We start from the raw sequence: 11,590 nt of genomic DNA, 5'->3' as shown, positions 1-11,590 counted from the left end.
CTTGACATGCCCTTCATGTATGTGTCTTGCACACATATAATCAGCAAGTGTGCATCTGACACAATGTCCCCTGTGTCGACATTTGTCTTCCAGGACAGGAGAAAAGTGAAAAGAATACTGCATTAATAAAGACGTGTTACTGTGTTGTGTTGCGAAAATAATGTTTGAAAAATGTAAACTGATATTTCCTACTGACACACTACAGCAAAACATAGAAATAACTGACTTAATCCACCTCAAAATGAAAATGTTCTCATTAATCACTTACCCCCATGTCGTTTCAAACCTGTAAAACACAATTTAAGATATTTTTGATGAAAACCTGGAGGGTTGAGACTGTCCCATAGACTGCCAATTAAATAACAGTGTTAAGGTCCATAAAAGGTATGAAAAGGTATGAAAAGTTGTTGTCAGAATACTCCATCTGCCATCAGAAATACACGGAAGAGCACATGCAGCACAGCGATATGGAGTGACACAGATGAGACCGTTGACAAAGGAATTATACAATAAAGTCATTATTTTTGTTTTCTTTGCTTACAAATAGTGTTCCTGTCACTTCATATAACTAAGATTGCACGTCTGATGGCAGTGATTAATTGACAAAATCTGTTAGCTAACTATGTCCGTTGCTTCTGTTGAACTCTATTGGTAATGATGTAACTTGTGACCATAGTTGCTTTTGGGAAATGCACCCCAGAAAAAAAAAAAAAACAAAACACTGAGACAAAGAGGAGCCACTGTCCACTTTTACTACTTCGTTATGCTAAAAAATGAACGTGAAAAAAAAAGGATTCTGTTAATCATAAGAAACTGAAAAAAAATATTAATTTTACAATAACACACAATCAGTGATACATATTACTTTGTTATCCCAGCATTTCCTTTTTCTTTTTTCTTTTTTTTTTCATTCTACAAGGTGCGATTCTGTCAGAGCGGTTGAATGATCATATGTACTTGCATGTTGATTAATTAAAACACCTTTAACTTTAAATATGTTAAAAGTCACAATATATCAAGTGTCACATAATATGTTATAGAATCTCTTAAGGTGCTGATCTTCCCCGAGCATCTTTCCTACCAGAAGCCTTACCTAAAAATAATGAAGACACATGAGTAATGTTGTCATGATCCCCTAGCTTCCTTCATCATTTCAGATGTTTTTTTTTTTTTTGTTTTTTTTTCAATGCTACAAACTGTTGTTGGTGAAAATAATTTGTAAAATAAACTTAAAAAATTTAAATACAATAAATGCAACAATTTTACTAAAGTGGTAGCTGTGGTTTAAAGCGTGTCAAAAGCCAGAAACTCTTACTTCAGTAATGAGATCTTGGATGGAGATTCTCCTAAAGCTGATTTTGTGAGCTGTTGCTCTGGTACTTTATGGAGCTCGGACACAGCTGTCAGTGCAGCTGAGAGGAGGGGAGAGAGGGGGCTCCTCATTCTGTCTCCTGCGGTCTACATCGATCATTCTCCAGGGGGAGGCTGTGGGAGCCCTCTCTGTGAACCCAATCAAAGGGGGTGTTCATCGAGAGTATCTGCCAAAAAACTCATTCATGGCTGGGTTAACCTCCAGCAAGCACAAACAGTAACTTACCATTCTTCAAGCTCAAAGTTATCAAAGCTAGATCTATCAACTGATATTTTAAGCAAAAATGTTGTTTAAAAACGAATGTGTGTGCATAACTAATGTACACATTCCTATGAATTTTAATTCAGGCTACATCACATTCCTACAGACAGCCAATTTTTCCCTTTTTAAGGGAAGGTAATTATAATTGTATTTTTATAAATAGATTTTCTATTGCCAATTTGCATAATTTCAAGGCTGTTTTCAATCTATGAAAAAAATCTACCTTTTTGCAATGCTCGACACAATATTTTAATTCTGCATGTGATGGAATGCCATACACCTAACCCTAACCCTCACGGGAAACTTTGTGCATTGTTACTTTCTCAAAAATAAATAAATAAAATAAACTAATTCTCTGTGGTTTATAAGCGTTTTGAAAAATGGGGACATGGGTTATGTCTTCATAAATCACCCTCTACTTATAATACCTGTGTCATACCCAGTGGTGGTAAGTAACAAAGTAAAAATACTTTGCTACATTACTTAAGTATTTTTTTTCGGGGATCTGTAATTTACTTGAGTATGTTTTATTTGCATCTACTTTCACTTTTACTCCACTATTTTATTAAAGACAAAGTTTACTTTTTACTCCGATACATTTCCCCATGCCCGCTTCAAGTATTTATTAAACTGATAATACAAACCAATGAAAAATATGGTTTTCTTTTGAAAAAAAGAACGCGCGACTTCGTGAGTTCTTTGCCAACATACGCTCACGCAGCAGTTAGTTTGAGGTGGAAGATGATCGCTAAAATAGGTGATAGTGCAGCTTTTGCTGCCCGCAACGATCCTGAGATTCCCGACAGGGATCACCCATGCCCATATTTCAAGGATATGTTTGAATTCACTGAAGTCAAGGGAGATTCTTATTGGCTGAGATGTCTTCTTTGCCTGCCACGGGTGAATGAAATTTCAGTAGGGCTGATTCGAATGCGATTTTCACGCTCATCTCATCAGTAACGCTCCTGTAATTAGTACTATATATTTCCAGCACATGCGTTCAGATCAGGGTTGCCAGGTTTTCACAACAAATCCTGACCAGTTGCTTCCCAAAACTAGTCCAAAACTAGCCAAAAACGCGTTTCCAGGAGGTTCCCCGATAAAAATTGCTTCCCGGGGTTAAAATATAAGTTTATTGGAAGGGTTGCCTTGGTAAAAGTCAAATTTTAGGCGCTAAATATGAAGTTATTGGTATTGGGGTTTCTTCGACCGGCGGACATGAAAAACAACCACGGATGTGGCAACACTGGCTCAGGTGGAGCGGAAGTTACTACACAGAGCTGTAGTCCACCAACAACTAACACAAAATCGAGAAAAAAAAATAGATTTTGTGTAGATTGTCAGTGAATTACGACTCTGTGTAGTATATGCCAACCAGTGTTGCCAAGTCTGTGGTTGTTTTTCATGTCCGCAGGTCGAAGCGACAATACCAATATCGTGATATTTAGCCCCTAAAATGCGAATGACAGAATTTTCATTTTTGGGATAACTAACTCTATAAAGAGGTGGTTCTTCCTCATTGATATTCTGAAACAGTCTTACCTTGTATCTTGCACATCTTCTGTTTGATGCAGCTATGATGTTATGGAACATGTCTATTGAAAGTTCAATCCCTATACTGCAATAAGGTTCTTCATTGTCTCTTTTGATTGTAAATCTAACAAATTCTTAAGTATCTAATCTCATCATTTGTTCAATTAAAACACTGCATATCACTCCCAAAACAACTGATCTGCTTAATTGTTGATATTTACAGTTAATTTGAATATTTACTTTTTACTTCTGGTACTTAAGTATATTTTAAATCTGATACTTTTGTACTTTTACTCAAGTGATGTTTGAATGGAGTACTTTCTACTTTTACTGGAGTCATTTTTTATTTAGATATATCTACTTTTACTTGAGTATAACTTTTGAGCACTTTTACCACCCCGGTCATACCTATGTCATTATACAGAATTGAGTCCTGATATGTCACAAAAACAAGAGTACGCACACACACACACACACACACACACACACGCACACTAAATCTAAATGGGGACATTCCATAGGCATAATGGTTTTATACTGTACAAACTGTATTTTCTATTGCCCTACACCTAAACCTACCCCTTACAGAAAACTTTCTTCATTTTTTTTTAAACCAGTTTTACAAATAAGGACGTCCCCAAAGGAAGGTTTATTTTTTGAAGATTTTGTCAGATCTAGCTCACTTTTGGGTACAACTTTGTCCCCAAAATATGGTTAAGTAGGTATACACACACTCTCTCACACACACACAAATGAAAAATTGCAGTAGTAGCACATCTGCAGACCTCCTGTTGAAGACTCCTATCTTAAAGAGTAATGCTCTGTCAAGGCTGTACTGCAGTCATTCACGGTTCCTATTTGTTTCTGGACCTTTTTGCTTTCAGACACACATGAACTGAAGTAGAGTGATTATATTGCCCTGTGGTGATCATTCTGCTCTTTACCCTTGAAAATTCCTTGGTCAGTTCAGCAGTTTTTTAGGTCCCTGTCTGACAGCATGGCAGATGGACATTTAATTAATTTTATGACATTTGTTTGTGCCAATGATTCTGCATACTGCAAATCTATTCTGCTTTCATCAGCAACTTCTTCAACTTAATATAAATGTTTTTAGTCATGAGCAGTGGCTTTCTTTCTCTGTACTTTCCATTTTTCATTATTAGAAAATGGCCATTCTCACTGAAAAATAAGGAACCTCTTGGGAGCCATTGACGAGTTAAAAATGAATAAGAAAAATGTTTTTCTGTTTTTCTGTCAGTGAGAGATATCTTTGCCTGCGCTTCGTTCACAGACATTATGTCATATGAGTGGCAGGGATATTTCTTCCATATCAGTGGCAGAAAAGGGATAAAGTAAATCTCATGCAGCAATTGTGTCACTCACTTGTGATAGTCATGTGAAATGTATATAGTATCATGTCAAGAGAATAAATCATCATATCATCTTTCTGGGGATTAAAAAAAAAAAAAAAAAAACAGCCTGACAGCACCTGAAAAAAAAAGTAAATAATATTAAGAATTTTGTTATATAATAGTAAAAAGTATTTATTAAGCAATACAATTTACAATAATATATAACACTTACAACTTATGTAATATAGCACAAAGGTATGGTGTGCATATTTGGATGCAGCCAAGGATTTCCAGTAAAGCACTTCCAGTTAAAGTCTGTGAGACAAGACATTGACTGATATAAATGCTAAAATGAAAAATGACTTATTATATGTGACACCACAATACCAATGTGATAAAATAACTTGTTTAGTCTGTATGTGCACTTATAGATGCTGTCTTTCTCTTTGTGTTTTCTGTATAATAATAAGTTCAAGCACAACAGAAAGAGAGCTTATAAAAACATTCCACTCAACATAATTAAATATTGGTAGTACATATAACAAGAAGTAAGCTTAGAAAGGTATGTCATTCACTATGATGACTGACTATTTTACCATTAAAAATGACAAGAATGCAATTTTTAATCAATTTCCCCACTAGGCTATCATTGTAAAGGGAACATAATTTCTGTTTGTTTTACAAAACAAGGAACATGGAACATTCATAATCAAAATGTAATTTACATATTTTACCTTTTAGCTTTGAGGTTAACTTAACATCTATGTTGATATCGTACTAAACAGGTAAAACAAACTTTTTATTGTACATAAGAAATGCATTGAGTCTTTCACTAGCAGGAGTCTAGAGATATTTCTGAATCATCTTGCACACATATTTGTACAGTATTCTTGTGCAATCAAATATGCACTAGGATAACTATTTCTACTCAATACCACCTGCCACTGAATAGCAACAGTAGGAAGCGAATTGTGGTTCATGGCTGTAACATATGCCAAGTCCTAATTACTGATGATAGCTTCATGTACTTGAATTTGTCTCATAGCACCAAACTGGATTTACATTTAATAACAACATTAATTAATTCATATATTTCTGTATGTTGAATATATATTTCAGTGGAAAATAATAAATAAATAAATAAATAAATAAATAAATAAATAAATAAATAAATAAATAAAATCAGTCTCATCTCTGAACGAAAATTTTATATTAAACATATTAAAGTTGCCTTAAAGAAATTCTGCAATTATTTACTCACTCTCAAGTTGTTCCAAAATGATAGTGGCCATTAACTTATGGCAAAATGGATGCTGTCAACGGTTTGGCTCTTTAAAAATATCTTCTTATAAACGTATATATATATATATATATATATATATATATATATATATATATATATATATATATATATATATATATATATATATATATATATATAATAGTATATTATTACTATTATTATTTTCTCTCTCACAATCAGTAGTCGTGCTATTGGATGGAAGTTATCTAATAACATTCATTGTATTTCATTTTAGATTTTATGTTATTGTTACTTATTTATTTATTTTATTTTGATTTTGGTGTAAAGACCGTAAATGCTTTCTATGCATTGCAAATTAACTGACATAAATCTGCTCAATCTCTCAAAGACTAATCATCTAGGTTAAGTAAGGGCACAGATAATCCGTATAGAATACTCTCAATTCAAGTTGATCCGACACAATCGGACATCCTGCGTGTAAACGCAGTCAACCCAGATCGACCATTCCCTCCAAAGTCTAATTATGTAGCTTCGGTGAACGTACAGATAATGCGTAAATCCGGACGCCTTGGCATACGCCATACGTCCGTCTGTGCATTAACGTGATCCCGATAAGCTTCTCTGAGTTGTCCCTGCAACGCACCATGTCCGTTCTGACTCGTTTGTGCCATCTACAGATTTGCACAGCTCTGGAGAGCTTTTGATCACCGTGTACACGCGTTCGATACATGTTTTATCTGACCTGCGCTCCTCGCGAACCATTCTTTTTCTTTTTTAAAACTAGGCTCAATAATTTCCTCGGGGTGCTCTGGATATCGCTTTAGTGTGCGAACGGAGTTGTCTGTACGTTAACGGATTCACTACTAAACAATGGAGAAACAGACAGCAACTGAAATACGGGAATAAACGGTTGACGTTGGGAGAGGAATACACAATTTAACGAGAGATCTGGGATAATCGTCTGATCTAGAAGTGCGTGTGGCCGTTTTCAGTTCAACTTGGTGGAAACTACACAAGGATGGTGTGTTAGGACTCGGATTCAGCAGCACAGTGTGCAAAAGAATACACCTTGCTCCGTTTCTCTTTTCTTTACATGGCACAAGAAAAGAAGATGTATTGAAACCGCAAAGGCTTTAAAGCGCCTCCGTTTAGAATTAAGTGGAATCAAGGCGAATGGATACGTGTCCAGTGTTTAAGGTAGGAGAAAGGCTTGTCACGCTGATTGTTGAGCACCTGTCATTTGTAAAATATTTTCAAAACCATTACTAAACACATCGACAAGGCTTTTAGTGTTTTTACATCAGTTAACGCGTTCAGTCGATTGCAGTTGTTCAGAAACTCTTCATTTGACGTGCTCGTATTAACTATCACCATCGATCCTATAAAAAGGGTTTCTTACACTTCCAAAAAGGTTAAACTATTGGTGATAAGGAAAGTTGAGTTTAATAAAAAATATATACAAAGTGTCCGTTATTGGTCCTTTTTAAGCGTCTGTTGATAATTCAGGAATTTCAATTTGCTATACCCACCCAGCATAATTACCAGCTGAAATCCCTCACGTTTCTATTACGTATATATGATTTCCTGACCACCTAGGTTTCACGCCTATAATTCCATTGATATAAATGCTTGATTTATGTTGTTTGAGAGGTAAAATCTGCCTCATTCTGAAGGCTTATTAATAATTGATCCTTTTCATTGTGTTATTTCCAGTGCACAAACAGGCAATATATAATTCACATCGTGTTGTGTACATAGTAAGCTTATGCAAACTGATACCGTCTGTACTCACCTGTGTTCATGGGAGTGGTAGTTGAGTTTCTAATCATGGCTGCATACTCCTTCTATTGCACTTGCTACAATGCTATTATAACCTTGTAAAACATATAATTCACATTCACTGGGTGGTCATCAAGTGGCACAATACCACCCAAGTTCACACTGGCTCAGATAATTATAGTCTTTGCAAAACACACCACACAAGTGCACAGAGGAATGGAGAGACTGGATTTCAGTACCACGGACAGCATCTGAGTCTAATTTCACTTGCTTGCCGTTTGGATTGCAGAGATACCGTATCTACCAATAGATTGCAAATATGCCACTTGAATGAGAAAATTATTTTATGGCACCTTAATGAGACTCTCTGGCAGATGTCAGTGATGATCGGGAAGGCACAAAGAGCATTCACCTTGAGAGCCAGTTCAGGCAGCGTGTCAATGTTTGAGGAACAGATTCATTAGATGAACAAGCTTCTAGCACAAAGCCAATTTGATTAGAACTCACGTGCACTGCAGCTCTAAGAAGTCCCCTCCCTTTGTGTACCTGCTCCCAACCTTTCCAAATACAACTGAGAACAAAGGCTGCAATTGTCAGGAGTAGTTAAATATAATGGCAGATCAACCATTTAGAGTATTGATTAGTGTGCTCTATCTATAGTTCCAGTGTATAATATAATATTGAATTAAATGTTGTAAAATATAAATTTGCCTGTGTTGTGAATATGCTCATGCACACAAACCAGAAGAAATGCCTCAAGATGATAACATTAAATGGAAACCATAGGGTCAGGAAAGTGAGAAGAGTTCAAACCAATGGTCAACTTTTAAAGCCACTCCACCTCTCAGACAATTGGTTCCAATTGGCCTCTGATTAACCTTACATCCACCTTCTTAGCTTAGACTTAGCCACTTAAAAGGCTCTCACACCATTCCAGTGGGTTGGACAGATGGTTTACCATCTTTTCATGGGCTGCCCGAGCATAGCAGGGATCATGTACCCCCCCCCCCCCCAACCCCCCCCCCCCCCCCCTCATCTGGTGTCAGTGTAAGACTGTTGACACAAATGTCCCATGGTGCCACCATCATTTGTATGCCAGAGTGCTCTGAACTGCTCAGCCTCATTTGTCTTCCCTATATCTAATATATGCAGTTAAGCAGTCATTTCTATAGAAAGGGATGCAAATGGTGTATCGAATGGTGGTTTACATTTCAATAGTTAATTCCGTATTTCAGGAATATGTGAGGGATGTGCGTATGAGGTCACCATGTCTGATTGAAAATTTGAGTTCATCTGGTCCTTGCTGTACTGCTCATCTTAAGGAGCTGACATTATCTAGACTAAGACTGTGTAATCTCTGTCTGTCAGGCAATTATAATTTGAATTCTCTGAAGACAGAGATTATGCAAACTCATAAAGGGCCCTCCAGATGAAGATTCAACTAAAACCTACTATAAAAATGCTATAGAGACCTCTGGGTTCTTAACTGACGTCCACTCAATCAGAGGAATGGCGGGCTAAAAGTGCTGCCAACCTAATCTCTGTGACTGGCAGTAAAACACTTACACTGCCTTAGCCCACAGGGGATTAGGGAAATTTCCCTAATGAACTTACAGTTAAAGCCTCTCACCCACTGGACCCAATTTACAGAGCCTTCTTTGAAGCACCCTGGACGCTGCATATAAATGCATCAGTCTGGAGTGAGCATTACGCCAGTATTCAAAGATATATTTGCAGGCCTCATTATTTATGATTTGTTTGTTAGTTTTATAAAGACTTCATGCATCAAATCTCCATGCATCTTGTCAGCTATGAGCACCACACCCATGCGCCTTCAGAATTCTTCGTCTCTGACATGGAACCATTTAGCGTTACTGGGTATACAACGATTTTGTAGATCTTGCCATTGAGTTGTGTGGGCATTTGGTGATAAAAGAGAACACCTGTAACTTGTCGCCATTTGTGCCACGCCACATTGACCCATGCACGGGCATCGAGGAGGGAGTCGCTGTCGCTCTTGATGAGCAAACCTAGATATTTAAATTCAGTAACCTTGTTCAGTGGCTGCCCTGTAATTTTAATTGTGCCGTCAATCTGGGGCCCACACTCTATATTCTATGTACTATCTCTCTATAATTAGTATGTATGCTGCATTAAAATTACAACATATCACCACACAGTACTATAATGTCAAATAAGGTTATAATAAAGCAGCACTGTTCATATTTAATATTACTTAATATTATTTTTTAATAATTATGAAGTACATTTACTTAATGAATATTATATACACTTAATATTAAGTACTTACATGTACTCACTAAATGGTTAATATCAAGCTTAGGATTTTGTTTAGGTTCAGTTGCTTGTAACTACTTTAATTATTATACAGTATTATAGCATCATAATAGCACATGGTGTGTAACTTCATCACCTTAAAACAAAGTGTTAGCGTTTATTTTTTTATTATATTTCTTGCGAATTTCCAACATTTTCACGCTAAAATTCTTCGGTAATTAAACAATTTTCTAATCTGTTTAATATATCAACATCTGAATAAGAAAAATGCTAACAATAACAAAAAAAAACTGCAGTTAAGGGGCAAAATCTGAAATACCTATGCCACATGCTGTAAGCATTTAGTCATCCTCTAGCGTTTTATTATAAAACTAATGTGTCATGACCAATAATACTGCCTTTGGTGGCAAAAGATCATGACCATCAGAGCTGATGATATTTTCTGTGTTCTACAGTGTACAGGGTCAGATAGTTGGGAAGATACAATCATTTTTTATAGCCATTGTGACAGAGGAAAATGCAGTGTGTGTATAAAATGTGTAGCAGTGTTTTTGTGCAAGTCTAGGTTTATGTGTGCATGGTCAAGTCAACATTACAAATTGTCAAATGTATTTGTACAGCACTTTTTGTTTTAAAGCAGCTTTACAGGAAACTGTGATGGTAACGTTTAAAATATCTTATTAGCTTTTTGCCTAATAGGCACATTTAGAAGATTTGAGCTGGGCAATGATATAGTTCATATTTAGTAATGATAAAAACGATCAAGCATTGAGATATGCTATATGGTATATTGCATTCTTCTGGATAAAGCCACACATTCTTATACAATATATCCAACAATTGTGGGGAAAATAGAATGTAAAATAAATGCGAAAAAACCCTAGTTAGACAGTGTTGGAAGTTTGCAAGCATGTGCAAGAGCGAGTGCACTTGTCTTCTTGAATATCAGCAATAAATAACTTAATTGACTCATTGATTGGTGTTTAAAAAAGCTCTCAGAAGTTCCTTAATTACACAGAACATAACCATCCGCTTAGACTGCTTTCACTGCATAATAAATGCTAGCAGAACTCTAGCCTATTATTTTTAGGCCTAATCAAAACGTATTTTAAATGTTTAAGTGTGCAGGCTGACTATAAGAATTGTAATAGCTTATGGTCAGATACATGCAAGTAACACAGAAATAAGTGTGTTCAGGATATCATATGAACTTAAACCTCTAGATTGTGATGCTAAATTGGAACCAGTTAGGTGGCCTTCAGCATAAGCTATTTACTGGTTTTCACTGTCCATTGAAAAGATTGTGATCACTTTCCTTTTGGGGAAATAAACTGATCTCAGGTCAGATTTGATGATAAAGGCGATGATGAAGAAGTGGCTTTCAAAAGCTGATTTCTGACAAAGGCAGAAAGTAACTGGAGCAATGACACCTCAGGGACATTGAATGGAAAGGAGCTAGGCCATGCCCTGCAGCCACACACTGAATTAGAGACCCCTCCAGGGACTCAAGGGAGCAGTTCTCATCTCACCGTGAAATATAAGAACATCATTACTCCCACCCACGATCAGAGGTTCCTAGAGATGAGGCCTTTGCGATCAAGTTCAGACATGGAATGGAGTCAGGTTTATGACTTCATTTCTCCATTTCCCCAACATGTAAAGAAGGGCCCTCTGGCATATGCTATTTGCATAACTAATGTTAAGATTACGCTATAGTTGTTTTATGTAAAT

General features: G+C 36.3%; 1 protein-coding gene across 1 annotated transcript in view; it reads left to right on the top strand.

Moving 5' to 3' along the window:
* The first annotated feature begins 6,399 nt into the window (after nt 1–6,399).
* Nucleotides 6,400–11,590, top strand: part of LOC127976121 (leucine-rich repeat and fibronectin type-III domain-containing protein 2-like) — a 155,613-nt gene continuing 150,422 nt past the window's right edge. The window contains exon 1 of the mRNA XM_052580283.1: nt 6,400–6,979. The gene's annotated coding sequence lies outside the window, so the exon portion shown is untranslated. The remainder of the gene's footprint in view (nt 6,980–11,590) is intronic.

The sequence above is a fragment of the Carassius gibelio genome, chromosome B17 (genome assembly GCF_023724105.1).
Source record: "Carassius gibelio isolate Cgi1373 ecotype wild population from Czech Republic chromosome B17, carGib1.2-hapl.c, whole genome shotgun sequence".
NCBI lineage: Eukaryota > Metazoa > Chordata > Actinopteri > Cypriniformes > Cyprinidae > Carassius > Carassius gibelio.
This window is presented reverse-complemented; position numbering and strand designations above follow the sequence as displayed.